The sequence below is a fragment of the Chiloscyllium punctatum genome, chromosome 13, assembly GCF_047496795.1.
Source record: "Chiloscyllium punctatum isolate Juve2018m chromosome 13, sChiPun1.3, whole genome shotgun sequence".
NCBI classification, from domain to species: domain Eukaryota; kingdom Metazoa; phylum Chordata; class Chondrichthyes; order Orectolobiformes; family Hemiscylliidae; genus Chiloscyllium; species Chiloscyllium punctatum.
This window is the reverse complement of record NC_092751.1, coordinates 109,563,687-109,589,335: the sequence shown is the minus strand read 5'-3', so window position 1 is coordinate 109,589,335 and position 25,649 is coordinate 109,563,687. Positions and strand designations below refer to the sequence as shown.

Below are 25,649 nucleotides of genomic sequence, written 5' to 3'. Positions count from 1 at the left end.
TGTTATAAATGAATGCATCCCACATTCTGTTATAAATCACCGTGCCCAACATTCTGTTATAAATGAATGCACCCCCCATTCTTTTATAAATCACTTCACCCCACATTCTGTTATAAATCACCGTGCCCACATTCTGTTATAAATGAATGCACCCCGCATTCTGTTATTGATCAATGCACCCCACATTCTGTTATAAATCACCATGCCCCACATTCTGTTATCAATCACTGTGCCCCACATTCTGTTATAAATCACTGGCCCCACACTCTGTTATAAATCACTGTGCCCCTCATTCTGTTATAAATCACTGGCCCCACATTTTGTTATAAATCACTGGGCCCCACATTCTGTTATAAAGCACCGTGCCCCACATTCTGTTATAAATCACTGCACCCCACATTCTGTTATAAATCACTGTGCCCAAAATTCTGTTATAAATCACCGTGTCCCATAATCTGGTATAAATCATTGCAGCCCACATTATGTTAAAAATCGCCTCGCCCCATATTCTGTTATAAATCACCGTGCCCCACATTCTGTTATAAATCACTGGGCCCCACATTTTGTTATAAATCACCTTGCCCCACATTCTGTTATAAATCACTGGGCCCAAAATTCTGTTATAAATCACCGTGTCCCACAATCTGGTATAAATCAATGCAGCCCACATTATGTTAAAAAATCACCTCGCCTCATATTCTGTTATATATCACCGTGCCCCACATTCTGTAATAAATCACTGGGCCCCACATTCTGTTATAAATCACCCAACCCCACATTCTGTTATAAATCACCATGCCCCACATTCTGTTATAAATCACCGTGCCCCACATTGTGTTATAAATCAATGCACCCCACATTCTTTTATAAATCACCGTGCCCCACATTGTGTTATAAATGAATGCGCCCCACATTCTGGTATAAATCACCGTGTCCAAAATTCTGTTATAAATGAATGCACCCCCCATTCTTTTATAAATCACTGCACCGCACATTCTTTTATAAATCACCGTGCCCCACATTCTGTTATAAATGAATGCACCCCCATTCTTTTATAAATCACCGTGCCCCACATTCTGTTATAAATGAATGCACCCCCATTCTTTTATAAAACACCGAGCCCCACATTCTGTTATAAATCACCGTGCCCCACATTCTGTTATAAATGAATGCACCCCACATTCTTTTATATATCACTGCACCCCACATTCTGTTATAAATCACCGTGCCACACATTGTGTTATGAATTACTGTTCCCCGCATTCTGTTATTAATCAATGCACCCCACATTCTGTTATAAATCACCCCACCCCACATTCTGTTATAAATCACCATGCCCCACATTCTGTTATAAATGAATACATCCCACATTCTGTTATAAATCACCGTGCCCAACATTCTGTTATAAATGAATGCACCCCCCATTCATTTATAAATCACTGCACCCCACATTCTGTTATAAATCACCGTGCCCACATTCTGTTATAAATGAATGCACCCCGCATTCTGTTATTGATCAATGCACCCCACATTCTGTTATAAATCACCATGCCCCACATTCTGTTTTCAATCACTGTGCCCCACATTCTGTTATAAATCACTGGCCCCACATTCTGTTATAAATCACTGGGCCCCACATTCTGTTATAAATCACCGTGCCCCACATTCTGTTATAAATCACTGCACCCCACATTCTGTTATAAATCACAGTGCCCAAAATTCTGTTATAAATCACCGAATCCCATAATCTGGTATGAATCAATGCAGCCCACATTATGTTAAAAATCGCCTCGCCCCATATTCTGTTATAAATCACCGTGCCCCACATTCTGTTATCAATCACTGTGCCCCCACATTCTGTTATCAATCACTGTGCCCCACATTCTGTTGTAAATCACTGGCCCCACATTCTGTTATAAATCACTGGCCCCACATTCTGTTATAAATCACCGTGCCCCACATTCTGTTATAAATCACTGCAGCCCACATTATGTTAAAAATCTCCTCGCCCCATATTCTGTTATAAATCACCGTGCCCCACATTCTGTTATAAATCACTGGGCCCCACATTTTGTTATAAATCACCGTGCCCCACATTCTGTTATAAATCATTGTGCTCAAAATTCTGTTATAAATCACCGTGTCCCACAATCTGGTATAAATCAATGCAGCCCACATTCTGTTAAAAATCGCCTCGCCCCATATTCTGTTATAAATCACCGTGCCCCACATTCTGTTATAAATCACTGGGCCCCACATTATGTTATAAATTACCTTGCCCCGCATTCTGTTATAAATTAATGTGCCCCACCTTCTTTTCTAAATCACTGCGCCCCACATTTTGTTATAAATCACTGCACCCCACATTCTGTTATAAATCACTGGGCCCCACATTCTCTTATAAATTACTGTGCACCACCTTCTTTTCTAAATCACCGAGCCCCACATTTTGTTATAAATCACTGCACCCCACATTCTGTTATAAATCACTGTGCCCAAAATTCTGTTATAAATCACCGTGTCCCACAATCTGGTATAAATCAATGCAGCCCACATTATGTTAAAAATCGCCTCGTCCCATATTCTGTTATAAATCACCGTGCCCCACATTCTGTTCTAAATCACTGGGCCCCACATTCTGTTAAAAATCGCCTCGCCCCATATTCTGTTATAAATCACCGTGCCCCACATTCTGTTATAAATCACTGGGCCCCACATTATGTTATAAATTACCTTGCCCCGCATTCTGTTATAAATTAATGTGCCCCACCTTCTTTTCTAAATCACTGCGCCCCACATTTTGTTATAAATCACTGCACCCCACATTCTGTTATAAATCACTGGGCCCCACATTCTGTTATAAATTACTGTGCCCCACCTTCTTTTCTAAATCACCGAGCCCCACATTTTGTTATAAATCACTGCACCCCACATTCTGTTATAAATCACTGGGCCCCACATTCTGTTATAAATCACCGTGTCCCACAATCTGGTATAAATCAATGCAGCCCACATTATGTTAAAAATCGCCTCGTCCCATATTCTGTTATAAATCACCGTGCCCCACATTCTGTTCTAAATCACTGGGCCCCACATTCTGTTATAAATCACCGTGCCCCACATTCTGTTATAAATCACCGTGTCCCACAATCTGGTATAAATCAATGCAGCCCACATTATGTTAAAAATCGCCTCGCCCCATATTCCGTTATATATCACCGTGCCCCACCTTCTGTTATAAATCACTGGGCCCCACATTCTGTTATAAATCACCCCACCCCACATTCTGTTATAAATCACCATGCCCCACATTCTGTTTTAAGTCACTGCGCCCCACATTCTGTTATTAATCATCGTGCCTACATTCTGTTATAAATTAATGCACCCCACATTCTGTTAAAAATCACCCCACCCCACATTCTGTTATAAATCAATGCACCACACTTTCTGTTATAAATCACCATACCCTACATTCTGTTATAAATCAATGCACCCCACATTCTGTTTTAAATCACCGTGCCCCACATTCTGTTATAAATGAATGCACTCCACATTCTGTTTTAAATCACCGTGCACAACATTCTGTTATAAATGAATGCACCCCACATTCTGTTATAAATCACCGTGCTCCACATTCTGTTATAAATCACCGTGCCCCACATTGTGTTATAAATCAATGCACCCCACATTCTTTTATAAATCACCGTGCCCCACATTGTGTTATAAATGAATGCGCCCCACATTCTGGTATAAATCACCGTGTTCAAAATTCTGTTATAAATGAATGCACCCCCCATTCTTTTATAAATCACTGCACCGCACATTCTTTCATAAATCACCGTGCCCCACATTCTGTTCTAAATGAATGCACCCCCATTCTTTTATAAATCACCGTGCCCCACATTCTGTTATAAATGAATGCACCCCCATTCTTTTATAAATCACCGAGCCCCACATTCTGTTATAAATCACCGTGCCCCACATTCTGTTATAAATGAATGCACCCCACATTCTTTTATATATCACTGCACCCCACATTCTGTTATAAATCACCGTGCCACACATTGTGTTATGAATTACTGTTCCCCGCATTCTGTTATTAATCAATGCACCCCAAATTCAGTTATATATCACCGTGCCCCACATTCTGTTATAAATCACCATGCCCCACATTCTGTTATAAATGAATGCATCCCACATTCTGTTATAAATCACCGTGCCCCACATTCTGTTATAAATGAATGCACCCCACATTCTGTTATAAATCACCGTGTCCAACATTCTGTTATAAAGGAATGCACCCCCCATTCTTTTATAAATCACTGCACCGCACATTCTTTTATAAATCACCGTGCCCCACATTCTGTTCTAAATGAATGCACCCCCATTCTTTTATAAATCACCGTGCCCCACATTCTGTTATAAATGAATGCACCCCCATTCTTTTATATATCACTGCACCCCACATTCTGTTATAAATCACTGCACCTCACATTCTGTTATTAATCAATGCTCCCCAAATTCTGTTATAAATCACCGTGTCCCACAATCTGGTATAAATCAATGCAGCCGACATTATGTGAAAAATCGCCTCGCCCCATATTCTGCTATATATCACTGGGCCCCACATTCTGTTATAAATCACTGGGCCCTACATTATGTTATAAATTACCTTGCCCCGCATTCTCTTATAAATTAATGTGCCCCACCTTCTTTTCTAAATCACCGAGCCCCACATTCTGTTATAAATGAATGCACCCCACTTTCTGTTATTGATCAATGCACCCCACATTCTGTTATAAATCACCATGCCCCACATTCTGTTATCAATCACTGGCCCCACATTCTGTTATAAATCACTGTGCCCAAAAATCTGTTATAAATCACCGTGTCCCATAATCTGGTATAAATCAATGCAGCCCACATTCTGTTAAAAATCGCCTCGCCCCATATTCTGTTATAAATCACCGTGCCCCACATTCTGTTATAAATCACTGGGCCCCACATTATGTTATAAATCACCCCACCCCACATTCTGTTATAAATCACTGTGCCCCACATTCTGTTATAAATGAATGCACCCCCCATTCTTTTATAAATCACTGCACCCCACATTCTGTTATGAATCACCATGCCCACATTCTGTTATAAATGAATGCACCCCGCATTCTGTTATTGATCAATGCACCCCACATTCTGTTATAAATCACCATGCCCCACATTCTGTTATCAATCACTGGCCCCACATTCTGTTATAAATCACTGGGCCCCACATTCTGTTATAAATCACCGTGCCCCACATTCTGTTATAAATCACTGCACCCCACATTCTGTTATAAATCACTGTGCCCAAAAATCTGTTATAAATCACCGTGTCCCATAATCTGGTATAAATCAATGCATCCCACATTATGTTAAAAATCGCCTCGCCCCATATTCTGTTATACATCACCGTGCCCCACATTCTGTTATCAATCACTGTGCCCCCACATTCTGTTATCAATCACTGTGCCCCACATTCTGTTATAAATCACTGGCCCCACATTCTGTTATAAATCACCATGCCCCACATTCTGTTTTAAATCACCGTGCCCCACATTCTGTTATAAATGAATGCATCCCACATTGTGTTATAAATCACCGTGCCCAACATTCTGTTATAAATGAATGCACCCCCCATTCTTTTATAAATCACTGCACCCCACATTCTGTTATAAATCACCATGCCCCACATTCTGTTATCAATCACTGTGCCCCACATTCTGTTATAAATCACCGTGCCCCACATTCTGTTAGAAATCACTGCACCCCACATTCTGTTATAAATCACCGTGCCCCACATTCTGTTATCAATCACTGTGCCCCCACATTCTGTTATCAATCACTGTGCCCCACATTCTGTTATAAATCACTGGCCCCACATTCTGTTATAAATCACCGTGCCCCACATTCTGTTATAAATCACTGCAGCCCACATTATGTTAAAAATCGCCTCGCCCCATATTCTGTTATAAATCACCGTGCCCCACATTCTGTTATAAATCACTGGGCCCCACATTTTGTTATAAATCACCTTGCCCCACATTCTGTTATAAATCATTGTGCTCAAAATTCTGTTATAAATCACCGTGCCCCACATTCTGTTATAAATCACTGCAGCCCACATTATGTTAAAAATCGCCTCGCCCCATATTCTGTTATAAATCACCGTGCCCCACATTCTGTTATAAATCACTGCGCCCCACATTTTGTTATAAATCACTGCACCCCACATTCTGTTATAAATCACTGGGCCCCACATTCTCTTATAAATTACTGTGCCCCACCTTCTTTTCTAAATCACCGAGCCCCACATTTTGTTATAAATCACTGCACCCCACATTCTGTTATAAATCACTGTGCCCAAAATTCTGTTATAAATCACCGTGTCTCACAATCTGGTATAAATCAATGCAGCCCACATTATGTTAAAAATCGCCTCACCCCATATTCTGTTATAAATCACCGTGCCCCACGTTCTGGTATAAATCACTGGGCCCCATATTTTGTTATAAATCACCGTGCCCCACATTCTGTTATAAATCATTGTGCCCAAAATTCTGTTATAAATCTCCGTGTCCCACAATCTGGTATAAATCAATGCAGCCCACATTATGTTAAAAATCGCCTCGCCCCATATTCTGTTATAAATCACCATGCCCCACATTCTGTTCTAAATCACTGGGCCCCACATTCTGTTATAAATCACCGTGCCCCACATTCTGTTATAAATCACCGTGTCCCACAATCTGGTATAAATCAATGCAGCCCACATTATGTTAAAAATCGCCTCGCCCCATATTCCGATATATATCACCGTGCCCCACCTTCTGTTATAAATCACTGGGCCCCACATTCTGTTATAAATCACCCCACCCCACATTCTGTTATAAATCACCATGCCCCACATTCTGTTTTAAGTCACTGCGCCCCACATTCTGTTATTAATCATCGTGCCTACATTCTGTTATAAATGAATGCACCCCCCATTCTTTTATAAATCACTGCACCGCACATTCTTTTATAAATCACCGTGCCCCACATTCTGTTCTAAATGAATGCACCCCCATTCTTTTATAAATCACCGAGCCCCACATTCTGTTATAAATGAATGCACCCCCATTCTTTTATAAATCACCGAGCCCCACATTCTGTTATAAATCACCGTGCCCCACATTCTGTTATAAATGAATGCACCCCACATTCTTTTATATATCACTGCACCCCACATTCTGTTATAAATCACTGCACCCCACATTCTGTTATTAATCAATCCACCCCAAATTCTGTTATAAATCACCGTGTCCCACAATCTGGTATAAATCAATGCAGCCCACATTATGTGAAAAATCGCCTCGCCCCATATTCTGTTATATATCACTGGGCCCCACATTCTGTTATAAATCACTGGGCCCCACATTATGTTATAAATTACCTTGCCCCGCATTCTCTTATAAATTAATGTGCCCCACCTTCTTTTCTAAATCACCGAGCCCCACATTTTGTTATAAATCACTGCACCCCACATTCTGTTATAAATCACTGTGCCCAAAATTCTTTTATAAATCACCGTGACCCACAATCTGGTATAAATCAATGCAGCCCACATTATGTTAAAAATCGCCTCGCCTCATATTCCGTTATATATCACCGTGCCCCACATTCTGTTATAAATCACTGGGCCCCACATTCTGTTATAAATCACCCCACCCCACATTCTGTTATAAATCACTGTGCCCCACATTCTGTTAAAAATCATCGTGCCCACATTCTGTTCTACATTAATGCACCCTACATTCTGTTAAAAATCACCCCACCCCACATTCTGTTATAAATGAATGCACCCCACATTCTGTTATAAATCACCGTGCACAACATTCTGTTCCAAATGAATGCACCCCACATTCTGTTATAAATCACCGTGCTCCACATTCTGTTATAAATCACCGTGCCCCACATTGTGTTATAAATCAATGCACCCCCCATTCGTTTATAAATCACTGCACCCCACATTCTGTTATAAATCACCGTGCCCACATTCTGTTATAAATGAATGCACCCCACATTCTGTTATTGATCAATGCACCCCACATTCTGTTATAAATCACCATGCCCCACATTCTGTTATCAATCACTGTGCCCCACATTCTGTTATAAATCACCATGCCCCACATTCTGTTATCAATCACTGTCCCTCACATTCTGTTATAAATCACTGGCCCCACATTCTGTTATAAATCACTGGGCCCCACATTCTATTATAAATCACCGTGCCCCACATTCTGTTATAAATCACTGCACCCCACATTCTGTTATAAATCACTGTGCCCAAAATTCTGTTATAAATCACCGTGTCCCATAATCTGGTATAAATCAATGCAGCCCACATTATGTTAAAAATCGCCTCGCCCCATATTCTGTTATAAATCACCGTGCCCCACATTCTGTTCTAAATCACTGGGCCCCACATTCTGTTATAAATCACTGTGCCCCACATTCTGTTATAAATCATTGTGCTCAAAATTCTGTTATAAATCACCGTGTCCCACAATCTGGTATAAATCAATGCAGCCCACATTCTGTTAAAAATTGCCTCGCCCCATATTCTGTTATAAATCACCGTGCCCCACATTCTGTTATAAATCACTGGGCCCCACATTATGTTATAAATTACCTTGCCCCGCATTCTGTTATAAATTAATGTGCCCCACCTTCTTTTCTAAATCACCGAGCCCCACATTTTGTTATAAATCACTGCACCCCACATTCTGTAATAAATCACTGTGCCCAAAATTCTATTATAAATCACCGTGTCCCACAATCTGGTATGAATCAATGCAGCCCACATAATGTTAAAAATCGCCTCGCCCCATATTCTGTTATAAATCACCGTGCCCCACATTCTGTTATAAATCACTGGGCCCCACATTCTGTTATAAATCACCCAACCCCACATTCTGTTATAAATCATCATGCCCACATTCTGTTATAAATTAATGCACCCCACATTCTGTTAAAAATCACCCCACCCCACATTCTGTTATAAATCAATGCACCACACATTGTGTTATAAATCACCGTACCCTACATTCTGTTATAAATCAATGCACCCCACATTCTGTTTTAAATCACCGTGCCCCACATTTTGTTATAAATGAATGCACCCCACATTCTGTTATAAATCACCGTGCACTACATTCTGTTATAAATGAATGCACCCCACATTCTGTTATAAATCACCGTGCTCCACATTCTGTTATAAATCACCGTGCCCCGCATTGTGTTATAAATCAATGCACCCCACATTCTTTTATAAATCACCGTGCCCCACATTGTGTTATAAATGAATGCGCCCTACATTCTGGTATAAATCACCGTGTCCAACATTCTGTTATAAATGAATGCACCCCCCATTCTTTTATAAATCACTGCACCGCACATTCTTTTATAAATCACCGTGCCCCACATTCTGTTATCAATGAATGCACCCCCATTCTTTTATAAATCACCGAGCCCCACATTCTGTTATCAATGAATGCACCCCCATTCTTTTATAAATCATCGAGCCCCACATTCTGTTATAAATCACCGTGCCCCACATTCTGTTATAAATGAATGCACCCCACATTCTTTTATATATCACTGCACCCCACATTCTGTTATAAATCACTGCACCCCACATTCTGTTAGTAATCAATGCACCCCAAATTCTGTTATAAATCACCGTGTCCCACAATCTGGTATAAATCAATGCAGCCCACATTATGTTAAAAATCGCCTCGCCCCATATTCTGTTATATATCACTGGGCGCCACATTCTATTATAAACCACTGGGCCCCACATTTTGTTATAAATTACCTTGCCCCGCATTCTCTTATAAATTAATGTGCCCCACCTTCTTTTCTAAATCACCGAGCCTCACATTTTGTTATAAATCACTGCACCCCACATTCTGTTATAAATCACTGTGCCCAAAATTCTTTTATAAATCACCGTGTCCCACAATCTGGTATAAATCAATGCACCCCACATTCTGTTATAAATCACTGCGCCCCACATTCTGTTATAAATCACCATGCCCCACATTCTGTTCTAAATCATCGTTCCCACATTCTGTTATACATTAATGCACCCCACATTCTGTTAAAAATCACCCCACCCCACATTCTTTTATAAATGAATGCACCCCACATTCTGTTATAAATCACCGTGCACAACATTCTGTTATAAATGAATGCACCCCACATTGTGGTATAAATCAATGCACCCCACATTCTTTTATAAATCACCGTGCCCCACATTGTGTTATAAATGAATGCGCCCCACATTCTGGTATAAATCACCGTGTCCAACATTCTGTTATAAATGAATGCACCCCCGATTCTTTTATAAATCACTGCACCGCACATTCTTTTATAAATCACCGTGCCCCACATTCTGTTATAAATGAATGCACCCCACATTCTTTTATATATCACTGCACCCCACATTCTGTTATAAATCACCGTGCCACACATTCTTTTATAAATCACTATGCCCCACATTCTGTTACAAATGAATGCATCCCACATTCTGTTATAAATCACCGTGCCCAATATTCTGTTATAATGAATGCACCCCCCATTCGTTTATAAATCACTGCACCCCACGTTCTGTTATAAATCACCGTGCCCACATTCTGTTATAAATGAATGCACCCCACATTCTGTTATTGATCAATGCACCCCCCATTCTTTTATAAATCACTGCACCCCACATTCTGTTATAAATCACCATGCCCCACATTCTGTTATCAATCACTGTGCCCCACATTCTGTTATAAATCACTGGCCCCACATTCTGTTATAAATCACTGGGCCCCACATTCTGTTATAAATCACCGTGCCCCACATTCTGTTATAAATCACTGCACCCCACATTCTGTTATAAATCACTGTGCCCAAAATTCTGTTATAAATCACCGTGTCCCATGATCTGGTATAAATCAATGCAGCCCACATTATGTTAAAAATCGCCTCGCCCCATATTCTGTTATAAATCACCGTGCCCCACATTCTGTTATAAATCACTGGGCCCCACATTTTGCTATAAATCACCGTGCCCCACATTCTGTTATAAATCACTGGGCCCAAAATTCTGTTATAAATCACCGTGTCCCACAATCTGGTATAAATCAATGCAGCCCACATTATGTTAAAAATCGCCTCGCCTCATATTCTGTTATATATCACCGTGCCCCACATTCTGTAATAAATCACTGGGCCCCACATTCTGTTATAAATCACCCAACCCCACATTCTGTTATAAATCACCATGCCCCACATTCTGTTATAAATCACTGCACCCCACATTCTGTTATAAATCACCATGCCCCACATTCTGTGAGAAATCACTGGCCCCACATTCTGTTATAAATCATCGTGCCCACATTCTGTTATAAATTAATGCACCCCACATTCTGTTATAAATCAATGCACCACACATTCTGTTATAAATCACCGTACCCTACATTCTGTTATAAATCAATGCACCCCACATTCTGTTTTAAATCACCGTGCCCCACATTCTGTTATAAATGAATGCACCCCACATTCTGTTATAAATCACCATGCACTACATTCTGTTATAAATGAATGCACCCCACATTCTGTTATAAATCACCATGCTCCACATTCTGTTATAAATCACCGTGCCCCACATTGTGTTATAAATCAATGCACCCCACATTCTTTTATAAATCACCGTGCCCCACATTGTGTTATAAATGAATGCGCCCCACATTCTGGTATAAATCACCGTGTCCAACATTCTGTTATAAATGAATGCACCCCCCATTCTTTTATAAATCACTGCACCGCACATTCTTTTATAAATCACCGTGCCCCACGTTCTGTTATAAATGAATGCACCCCACATTCTTTTATATATCACTGCACCCCACATTCTGTTATAAATCACCGTGCCACACATTCTTTTATAAATCACCATGCCCCACATTCTGTTATCAATGAATGCATCCCACATTCTGTTATAAATCACCGTGCCCAATATTCTGTTATAAATGAATGCACCCCCCATTCGTTTATAAATCACTGCACCCCACATTCTGTTATAAATCACCGTGCCCACATTCTGTTATAAATGAATGCACCCCACATTCTGTTATTGATCAATGCACGCCCATTCTTTTATAAATCACTGCACCCCACATTCTGTTATAAATCACCATGCCCCACATTCTGTTATCAATCACTGTGCCCCACATTCTGTTATAAATCACTGGCCCCACATTCTGTTATAAATCACTGGGCCCCACATTCTGTTATAAATCACCGTGCCCCACATTCTGTTATAAATCACTGCACCCCACATTCTGTTATGAATCACCATGCCCACATTCTGTTATAAATGAATGCACCCCGCATTCTGTTATTGATCAATGCACCCCACATTCTGTTATAAATCACCATGCCCCACATTCTGTTATCAATCACTGGCCCCACATTCTGTTATAAATCACTGGGCCCCACATTCTGTTATAAATCACCGTGCCCCACATTCTGTTATAAATCACTGCACCCCACATTCTGTTATAAATCACTGTGCCCAAAAATCTGTTATAAATCACCGTGTCCCATAATCTGGTATAAATCAATGCATCCCACATTATGTTAAAAATCGCCTCGCCCCATATTCTGTTATACATCACCGTGCCCCACATTCTGTTATCAATCACTGTGCCCCCACATTCTGTTATCAATCACTGTGCCCCACATTCTGTTATAAATCACTGGCCCCACATTCTGTTATAAATCACCATGCCCCACATTCTGTTTTAAATCACCGTGCCCCACATTCTGTTATAAATGAATGCATCCCACATTGTGTTATAAATCACCGTGCCCAACATTCTGTTATAAATGAATGCACCCCCCATTCTTTTATAAATCACTGCACCCCACATTCTGTTATAAATCACCATGCCCCACATTCTGTTATCAATCACTGTGCCCCACATTCTGTTATAAATCACCGTGCCCCACATTCTGTTAGAAATCACTGCACCCCACATTCTGTTATAAATCACCGTGCCCCACATTCTGTTATCAATCACTGTGCCCCCACATTCTGTTATCAATCACTGTGCCCCACATTCTGTTATAAATCACTGGCCCCACATTCTGTTATAAATCACCGTGCCCCACATTCTGTTATAAATCACTGCAGCCCACATTATGTTAAAAATCGCCTCGCCCCATATTCTGTTATAAATCACCGTGCCCCACATTCTGTTATAAATCACTGGGCCCCACATTTTGTTATAAATCACCTTGCCCCACATTCTGTTATAAATCATTGTGCTCAAAATTCTGTTATAAATCACCGTGCCCCACATTCTGTTATAAATCACTGCAGCCCACATTATGTTAAAAATCGCCTCGCCCCATATTCTGTTATAAATCACCGTGCCCCACATTCTGTTATAAATCACTGCGCCCCACATTTTGTTATAAATCACTGCACCCCACATTCTGTTATAAATCACCGTGCCCCACATTCTCTTATAAATTACTGTGCCCCACCTTCTTTTCTAAATCACCGAGCCCCACATTTTGTTATAAATCACTGCACCCCACATTCTGTTATAAATCACTGTGCCCAAAATTCTGTTATAAATCACCGTGTCTCACAATCTGGTATAAATCAATGCAGCCCACATTATGTTAAAAATCGCCTCACCCCATACTCTGTTATAAATCACCGTGCCCCACGTTCTGGTATAAATCACTGGGCCCCATATTTTGTTATAAATCACCGTGCCCCACATTCTGTTATAAATCATTGTGCCCAAAATTCTGTTATAAATCTCCGTGTCCCACAATCTGGTATAAATCAATGCAGCCCACATTATGTTAAAAATCGCCTCGCCCCATATTCTGTTATAAATCACCATGCCCCACATTCTGTTCTAAATCACTGGGCCCCACATTCTGTTATAAATCACCGTGCCCCACATTCTGTTATAAATCACCCCACCCCACATTCTGTTATAAATCACCATGCCCCACATTCTGTTTTAAGTCACTGCGCCCCACATTCTGTTATTAATCATCGTGCCTACATTCTGTTATAAATTAATGCACCCCACATTCTGTTAAAAATCACCCCACCCCACATTCTGTTATAAATCAATGCACCACACTTTCTGTTATAAATCACCATACCCTACATTCTGTTATAAATCAATGCACCCCACATTCTGTTTTAAATCACCGTGCCCCACATTCTGTTATAAATGAATGCACTCCACATTCTGTTATAAATCACCGTGCACTACATTCTGTTATAAATGAATGCACCCCACATTCTGTTATAAATCACCGTGCTCCACATTCTGTTATAAATCACCGTGCCCCACATTGTGTTATAAATCAATGCACCCCACATTCTTTTATAAATCACCGTGCCCCACATTGTGTTATAAATGAATGCGCCCCACATTCTGGTATAAATCACCGTGTCCAAAATTCTGTTATAAATGAATGCACCCCCCATTCTTTTATAAATCACTGCACCGCACATTCTTTTATAAATCACCGTGCCCCACATTCTGTTCTAAATGAATGCACCCCCATTCTTTTATAAATCACCGAGCCCCACATTCTGTTGTAAATGAATGCACCCCCATTCTTTTATAAATCACCGAGCCCCACATTCTGTTATAAATCACCGTGCCCCACATTCTGTTATAAATGAATGCACCCCACATTCTTTTATATATCACTGCACCCCACATTCTGTTATAAATCACTGCACCCCACATTCTGTTATTAATCAATCCACCCCAAATTCTGTTATAAATCACCGTGTCCCACAATCTGGTATAAATCAATGCAGCCCACATTATGTGAAAAATCGCCTCGCCCCATATTCTGTTATATATCACTGGGCCCCACATTCTGTTATAAATCACTGGGCCCCACATTATGTTGTAAATTACCTTGCCCCGCATTCTCTTATAAATTAATGTGCCCCACCTTCTTTTCTAAATCACCGAGCCCCACATTTTGTTATAAATCACTGCACCCCACATTCTGTTATAAATCACTGTGCCCAAAATTCTTTTATAAATCACCGTGTCCCACAATCTGGTATAAATCAATGCAGCCCACATTATGTTAAAAATCGCCTCGCCTCATATTCCGTTATATATCACCGTGCCCCACATTCTGTTATAAATCACTGGGCCCCACATTCTGTTATAAATCACCCCACCCCACATTCTGTTATAAATCACTGTGCCCCACATTCTGTTAAAAATCATCGTGCCCACATTCTGTTCTACATTAATGCACCCCACATTCTGTTAAAAATCACCCCACCCCACATTCTGTTATAAATGAATGCACCCCACATTCTGTTATAAATCACCGTGCACAACATTCTGTTCCAAATGAATGCACCCCACATTCTGTTATAAATCACCGTGCTCCACATTCTGTTATAAATCACCGTGCCCCACATTGTGTTATAAATCAATGCACCCCCCATTCGTTTATAAATCACTGCACCCCACATTCTGTTATAAATCACCGTGCCCACATTCTGTTATAAATGAATGCACCCCACATTCTGTTATTGATCAATGCACCCCACATTCTGTTATAAATCACCATGCCCCACATTCTGTTATCAATCACTGTGCCCCACATTCTGTTATAAATCACCATGCCCCACATTCTGTTATCAATCACTGTCCCTCACATTCTGTTATAAATCACTGGCCCCACATTCTGTTATAAATCACTGGGCCCCACATTCTATTATAAATCACCGTGCCCCACATTCTGTTATAAATCACTGCACCCCACATTCTGTTATAAATCACTGTGCCCAAAATTCTGTTATAAATCACCGTGTCCCATAATCTGGTATAAATCAATGCAGCCCACATTATGTTAAACATCGCCTCGCCCCATATTCTGTTATAAATCACCGTGCCCCACATTCTGTTCTAAATCACTGGGCCCCACATTCTGTTATAAATCACTGTGCCCCACATTCTGTTATAAATCATTGTGCTCAAAATTCTGTTATAAATCACCGTGTCCCACAATCTGGTATAAATCAATGCAGCCCACATTCTGTTAAAAATTGCCTCGCCCCATATTCTGTTATAAATCACCGTGCCCCACATTCTGTTATAAATCACTGGGCCCCACATTATGTTATAAATTACCTTGCCCCGCATTCTGTTATAAATTAATGTGCCCCACCTTCTTTTCTAAATCACCGAGCCCCACATTTTGTTATAAATCACTGCACCCCACATTCTGTAATAAATCACTGTGCCCAAAATTCTATTATAAATCACCGTGTCCCACAATCTGGTATGAATCAATGCAGCCCACATCATGTTAAAAATCGCCTCGCCCCATATTCTGTTATAAATCACCGTGCCCCACATTCTGTTATAAATCACTGGGCCCCACATTCTGTTATAAATCACCCAACCCCACATTCTGTTATAAATCATCATGCCCACATTCTGTTATAAATTAATGCACCCCACATTCTGTTAAAAATCACCCCACCCCACATTCTGTTATAAATCAATGCACCACACATTGTGTTATAAATCACCGTACCCTACATTCTGTTATAAATCAATGCACCCCACATTCTGTTTTAAATCACCGTGCCCCACATTTTGTTATAAATGAATGCACCCCACATTCTGTTATAAATCACCGTGCACTACATTCTGTTATAAATGAATGCACCCCACATTCTGTTATAAATCACCGTGCTCCACATTCTGTTATAAATCACCGTGCCCCGCATTGTGTTATAAATCAATGCACCCCACATTCTTTTATAAATCACCGTGCCCCACATTGTGTTATAAATGAATGCGCCCCACATTCTGGTATAAATCACCGTGTCCAACATTCTGTTATAAATGAATGCACCCCCCATTCTTTTATAAATCACTGCACCGCACATTCTTTTATAAATCACCGTGCCCCACATTCTGTTATCAATGAATGCACCCCCATTCTTTTATAAATCACCGAGCCCCACATTCTGTTATCAATGAATGCACCCCCATTCTTTTATAAATCATCGAGCCCCACATTCTGTTATAAATCACCGTGCCCCACATTCTGTTATAAATGAATGCACCCCACATTCTTTTATATATCACTGCACCCCACATTCTGTTATAAATCACTGCACCCCACATTCTGTTAGTAATCAATGCACCCCAAATTCTGTTATAAATCACCGTGTCCCACAATCTGGTATAAATCAATGCAGCCCACATTATGTTAAAAATCGCCTCGCCCCATATTCTGTTATATATCACTGGGCGCCACATTCTATTATAAACCACTGGGCCCCACATTTTGTTATAAATTACCTTGCCCCGCATTCTCTTATAAATTAATGTGCCCCACCTTCTTTTCTAAATCACCGAGGCTCACATTTTGTTATAAATCACTGCACCCCACATTCTGTTATAAATCACTGTGCCCAAAATTCTTTTATAAATCACCGTGTCCCACAATCTGGTATAAATCAATGCACCCCACATTCTGTTATAAATCACTGCGCCCCACATTCTGTTATAAATCACCATGCCCCACATTCTGTTATAAATCACTGTGCCCCACATTCTGTTCTAAATCATCGTGCCCACATTCTGTTATACATTAATGCACCCCACATTCTGTTAAAAATCACCCCACCCCACATTCTTTTATAAATGAATGCACCCCACATTCTGTTATAAATCACCGTGCACAACATTCTGTTATAAATGAATGCACCCCACATTGTGGTATAAATCAATGCACCCCACATTCTTTTATAAATCACCGTGCCCCACATTGTGTTATAAATGAATGCGCCCCACATTCTGGTATAAATCACCGTGTCCAACATTCTGTTATAAATGAATGCACCCCCGATTCTTTTATAAATCACTGCACCGCACATTCTTTTATAAATCACCGTGCCCCACATTCTGTTATAAATGAATGCACCCCACATTCTTTTATATATCACTGCACCCCACATTCTGTTATAAATCACCGTGCCACACATTCTTTTATAAATCACTATGCCCCACATTCTGTTACAAATGAATGCATCCCACATTCTGTTATAAATCACCGTGCCCAATATTCTGTTATAATGAATGCACCCCCCATTCGTTTATAAATCACTGCACCCCACGTTCTGTTATAAATCACCGTGCCCACATTCTGTTATAAATGAATGCACCCCACATTCTGTTATTGATCAATGCACCCCCCATTCTTTTATAAATCACTGCACCCCACATTCTGTTATAAATCACCATGCCCCACATTCTGTTATCAATCACTGTGCCCCACATTCTGTTATAAATCACTGGCCCCACATTCTGTTATAAATCACTGGGCCCCACATTCTGTTATAAATCACCGTGCCCCACATTCTGTTATAAATCACTGCACCCCACATTCTGTTATAAATCACTGTGCCCAAAATTCTGTTATAAATCACCGTGTCCCATAATCTGGTATAAATCAATGCAGCCCACATTATGTTAAAAATCGCCTCGCCCCATATTCTGTTATAAATCACCGTGCCCCACATTCTGTTATAAATCACTGGGCCCCACATTTTGCTATAAATCACCGTGCCCCACATTCTGTTATAAATCACTGGGCCCAAAATTCTGTTATAAATCACCGTGTCCCACAATCTGGTATAAATCAATGCAGCCCACATTATGTTAAAAATCGCCTCGCCTCATATTCTGTTATATATCACCGTGCCCCACATTCTGTAATAAATCACTGGGCCCCACATTCTGTTATAAATCACCCAACCCCACATTCTGTTATAAATCACCATGCCCCACATTCTGTTATAAATCACTGCACCCCACATTCTGTTATAAATCACCATGCCCCACATTCTGTGAGAAATCACTGGCCCCACATTCTGTTATAAATCATCGTGCCCACATTCTGTTACAAATTAATGCACCCCACATTCTGTTATAAATCAATGCACCACACATTCTGTTATAAATCACCGTACCCTACATTCTGTTATAAATCAATGCACCCCACATTCTGTTTTAAATCACCGTGCCCCACATTTTGTTATAAATGAATGCACCCCACATTCTGTTATAAATCACCGTGCACTACATTCTGTTATAAATGAATGCACCCCACATTCTGTTATAAATCACCATGCTCCACATTCTGTTATAAATCACCGTGCCCCACATTGTGTTATAAATCAATGCACCCCACATTCTTTTATAAATCACCGTGCCCCACATTGTGTTATAAATGAATGCGCCCCACATTCTGGTATAAATCACCGTGTCCAACATTCTGTTATAAATGAATGCACCCCCCATTCTTTTATAAATCACTGCACCGCACATTCTTTTATAAATCACCGTGCCCCACGTTCTGTTATAAATGAATGCACCCCACATTCTTTTATATATCACTGCACCCCACATTCTGTTATAAATCACCGTGCCACACATTCTTTTATAAATCACCATGCCCCACATTCTGTTATCAATGAATGCATCCCACATTCTGTTATAAATCACCGTGCCCAATATTCTGTTATAAATGAATGCACCCCCCATTCGTTTATAAATCACTGCACCCCACATTCTGTTATAAATCACCGTGCCCACATTCTGTTATAAATGAATGCACCCCACATTCTGTTATTGATCAATGCACCCCCCATTCTTTTATAAATCACTGCACCCCACATTCTGTTATAAATCACCATGCCCCACATTCTGTTATCAATCACTGTGCCCCACATTCTGTTATAAATCACTGGCCCCACATTCTGTTATAAATCACTGGGCCCCACATTCTGTTATAAATCACCGTGCCCCACATTCTGTTATAAATCACTGCACCCCACATTCTGTTATAAATCACTGTGCCCAAAATTCTGTTATAAATCACCGTGTCCCATAATCTGGTATAAATCAATGCAGCCCACATTATGTTAAAAATCGCCTCGCCCCATATTCTGTTATAAATCACCGTGCCCCACATTCTGTTATAAATCACTGGGCCCCACATTTTGCTATAAATCACCGTGCCCCACATTCTGTAATAAATCACTGGGCCCAAAATTCTGTTATAAATCACCGTGTCCCACAATCTGGTATAAATCAATGCAGCCCACATTATGTTAAAAATCGCCTCGCCTCATATTCTGTTATATATCACCGTGCCCCACATTCTGTAATAAATCACTGGGCCCCACATTCTGTTATAAATCACCCAACCCCACATTCTGTTATATATCACCATGCCCCACATTCTGTTATAAATCACTGCACCCCACATTCTGTTATAAATCACCATGCCCCACATTCTGTGAGAAATCACTGGCCCCACATTCTGTTAGAAATCATCGTGCCCACATTCTGTAATAAATTAATGCACCCCACATTCTGTTATAAATCAATGCACTCCACATTCTGTTATAAATCACCATACCCTACATTCTGTTATAAATCAATGCACCCCACTTTCTGTTTTTAATCACCGTGCCCCACATTCTGTTATAAATGAATGCACCCCACATTCTGTTATAAATCACCGTGCACTACATTCTGTTATAAATGAATGCACCCCACATTCTGTTATAAATCACCGTGCTCCACATTCTGTTATAAATCGCCGTGCCCCACATTCTGTTATAAATCAATGCACCCCACATTCTTTTATAAATCACCGTGCCCCACATTGTGTTATAAATGAATGCGCCCCACATTCTGGTATAAATCACCGTGTCCAACATTCTGTTATAAATGAATGCACCCCCCATTCTTTTATAAATCACTGCACCGCACATTCTTTTCTAAATCACCGTGCCCCACATTCTGTTCTAAATGAATGCACCCCCATTCTTTTATAAATCACCGTGCCCCACATTCTGTTATAAATGAATGCACCCCCATTCTTTTATAAATCACCAAGCCCCACATTCTGTTATAAATCACCGTGCCCCACATTCTGTTATAAATGAATGCACCCCACATTCTTTTATATATCACTGCACCCCACATTCTGTTATAAATCACTGCACCCCACATTCTGTTATTAATCAATGCACCCCAAATTCTGTTATAAATCACCGTGTCCCACAATCTGGTATAAATCAATGCAGCCCACATTATGTTCAAAATCGCTTCGCCCGATATTCTGTTATATATCACTGGGCCCCACATTCTGTTATAAATCACTGGGCCACACATTATGTTATAAATTACCTTGCCCCGCATTCTCTTATAAATTAATGTGCCCCACCTTCTTTTAAAAATCACCGAGCCCCACATTTTGTTATAAATCACTGCACCCGACATTCTGTTATAAATCACTGTGCCCAAAATTCTTTTATAAATCACCGTGTCCCACAATCTGGTATAAATCAATGCAGCCCACATTATGTTAAAAATCGCCTCGCCCCATATTCTGTTTTCTATCACTGGGCCCCACATTCTGTTATAAATCACCGTGCCCACATTCTGTTATAAATCACTGGGCCCCACATTCTGTTATAAATCACCCCACCCCACATTCTGTTATATATCACCGTGCCCCACATTCTGTTATAAATCACTGGGCCCCACATTCTGTTATAAATCACCCCACCCCACATTCTGTTATAAATCACTGTGCCCCACATTCTGTTATAAATCATCGTGCCCACATTCTGTTATACATTAATGCACCCCACATTCTTTTAAAAATCACCCCACCCCACATTCTGTTATAAATGAATGCACCCCACATTCTGTTATAAATCACCGTGCACAACATTCTGTTATAAATGAATGCACCCCACATTCTGTTATAAATCACCGTGCTCCACATTCTGTTATAAATCACCGTGCCCCACATTGTGTTATAAATCAATGCACCACACATTCTTTTATAAATCACCGTGCCCCACATTGTGTTATAAATAAATGCGCCCCACATTCTGGTATAAATCACCGTGCCCAACATTCTGTTATAAATGAATGCACCCCCCATTCTTTTATAAATCACTGCACCGCACATTCTTTTATAAATCACCGTGCCCCACGTTCTGTTATAAATGAATGCACCCCACATTCTTTTATATATCACTGCACCCCACATACTGTTATAAATCACCGTGCCACACATTCTTTTATAAATCACCATGCCCCACATTCTGTTATAAATGAATGCATCCCACATTCTGTTATAAATCACCGTGCCCCACATTCTGTTATAAATGAATGCACCCCCCATTCGTTTATAAATCACTGCACCCCACATTCTGTTATAAATCACCGTGCCCACATTCTGTTATAAATGAATGCACCCCACATTCTGTTATAAATCACTGGGCCCCACATTCTGTTATAAATCACCGTGCCCCACATTCTGTTATAAATCACTGCACCCCACATTCTGTTATAAATCACTGTGCCCAAAATTCTGTTATAAATCACCGTGTCCCATAATCTGGTATAAATCAATGCAGCCCACATTATGTTAAAAATCGCCTCGCCCCATATTCTGTTATAAATCACCGTGCCCCACATTCTGTTATAAATCACTGGGCCCCACATTCTATTATAAATCACCGTGCCCCACATTCTGTTATAAATCACTGGGCCCAAAATTCTGTTATAAATCACCGTGTCCCACAATCTGGTATAAATCAATGCAGCCCACATTATGTTAAAAATCGCCTCGCTTCATATTCTGTTATATATCACCGTGCCCCACATTCTATAATAAATCACTGGGCCCCACATTCTGTTATAAATCACCCAACCCCACATTCTGTTATAAATCACCATGCCCCACATTCTGTTATAAATCACTGCGCCCCACATTCTGTTATAAATCACCATGCCCCACATTCTGTTAGAAATCACTGGCCCCACATTCTGTTATAAATCATCGTGCCCACATTCTGTTATAAATTAATGCACCCCACATTCTGTTAAAAATCACCCCACCCCACATTCTGTTATAAATCAATGCACCAAACATTCTGTTACAAATCACCGTACCCTACATTGTGTTATAAATCAATGCACCCCACATTCTGTTTTAAATCACCGTGCCCCACAGTCTGATATAAATGAATGCACCCCACATTCTGTTGTAAATCACCGTGCACAACATTGTGTTATAAATGAATGCACCCCACATTCTGTGTTATAAATCACCGTGCTCCACATTCTGTTATAAATCACCGTGCCCCACATTGTGTTATAAATCAATGCACCCCACATTCTTTTATAAATCACCGTGCCCCACATTGTGTTATAAATGAATGCACCCCCATTTTTTTTATAAATCACCGAGCCCCACATTCTGTTATAAATGAATGCACCCCCATTCTTTTATAAATCACCGAGCCCCACATTCTGTTATAAATCACCGTGCCCCACATTCTGTTATAAATCAATGCACCCCACATTCTTTTATATATCACTGCACCCCACATTCTGTTATAAATCACCGTGCCCCACATTCTATTGTAAATTAATGCACCCCACATTCTGTTATAACTCACCGTGCCCCACATTATGTTAAAAATCGCCTCGCCCCATATTCTGTTATATATAACCGTGCCCCACATTCTGTTATAAATCACCGTGCTCCACATTCTGTTATAAATCACCGTGCCCCACATTGTGTTATAAATCAATGCACCCCACATTCTTTTATAAATCACCGTGCCCCATATTGTGTTATAAATGAATGCGCCCCACATTCTGGTATAAATCAGCGTGTCCAACATTCTGTTATAAATGAATGCACCCCCCATTCTTTTATAAATCACTGCACCGCACATTCTTTTATAAATCACCGTGCCCCACATTCTGTTATAAATGAATGCACCCGCATTCTTTTATAAATCACCGAGCCCCACATTCTGTTATAAATCACCGTGCCCCACATTCTGTTATAAATCACCGTGCCCCACATTCTGTTATAAATGAATGCACCCCACATTCTTTTATATATCACTGCACCCCACATTCTGTTATAAATCACCGTGCCACACATTGTGTTATGAATTACTGTTCCCCGCATTCTGTTATTAATCAATGCACCCCAAATTCTGTTATAAATCACCCCACCCCATATTCTGTTATAAATCACCATGCCCCACATTCTGTTATAAATGAATGCATCTCACATTCTATTATAAATCACCGTGCCCAACATTCTGTTATAAATGAATGCACCCCCCATTCTTTTATAAATCACTGCACCCCACATTCTGTTATAAATCACCGTGCCCACATTCTGTTATAAATGAATGCACCCCGCATTCTGTTATTGATCAATGCACCCTACATTCTGTTATAAATCATCATGCCCCACATTCTGTTATCAATCACTGTGCCCCACATTCTGTTATAAATCACTGGCCCCACATTCTGTTATAAATCACTGGGCCTCACATTTTGTTATAAATCATTGTGCTCAAAATTCTGTTATAAATCACCGTGTCCCACAATCTGGTATAAATCAATGCAGCCCACATTTTGTTAAAAATCGCCTTGCCCCATATTCTGTTATAAATCACCGTGCCCCACATTCTGTTATAAATCACTGGGCCCCACATTATGTTATAAATTACCTTGCCCCGCATTCTGTTATAAATTAATGTGCCCCACCTTCTTTTCTAAATCACTGCGCCCCACATTTTGTTATAAATCACTGCACCCCACATTCTCTTATAAATTACTGTGCCCCACCTTCTTTTCTAAATCACCGAGCCCCACATTTTGTTATAAATCACTGCACCCCACATTCTGTTATGAATCACTGTGCCCAAAATTCTGTTATAAATCACCGTGTCCCACAATCTGGTATAAATCAATGCAGCCCACATTATGTTAAAAATCGCCTCGCCCCATATTCCGTTATATATCACCGTGCCCCACATTCTGTTATAAATCACTGGGCCCCACATTCTGTTATAAATCACCCCACCCCACATTCTGTTATAAATCACCATGCCCCACATTCTGTTTTAAGTCACTGCGCCCCACATTCTGTTATTAATCATCGTGCCTACATTCTGTTATAAATTAATGCACCCCACATTCTGTTAAAAATCACCCCACCCCACATTCTGTTATAAATCAATGCACCACACTTTCTGTTATAAATCACCATACCCTACATTCTGTTATAAATCAATGCACCCCACATTCTGTTTTAAATCACCGTGCCCCACATTCTGTTATAAATGAATGCACTCCACATTCTGTTATAAATCACCGTGCTCCACATTCTGTTATAAATCACCGTGCCCCACATTGTGTTATAAATCAATGCACCCCACATTCTGGTATAAATCACCGTGTCCAAAATTCTGTTATAAATGAATGCACCCCCCATTCTTTTATAAATCACTGCACCGCACATTCTTTTATAAATCACCGTGCCCCACATTCTGTTCTAAATGAATGCACCCCCATTCTTTTATAAATCACCGAGCCCCACATTCTGTTAGAAATGAATGCACCCCCATTCTTTTATAAATC

At 40.3% G+C, this 25,649-nt stretch overlaps 1 protein-coding gene across 3 annotated transcripts in view; it reads left to right on the top strand.

Moving 5' to 3' along the window:
- LOC140484767 (glutamate receptor ionotropic, delta-1-like) overlaps positions 1 to 25,649 on the top strand; it is an 843,252-nt gene that overhangs the window by 278,549 nt on the left and 539,054 nt on the right. The gene's annotated exons all lie outside the window — the stretch shown is intronic.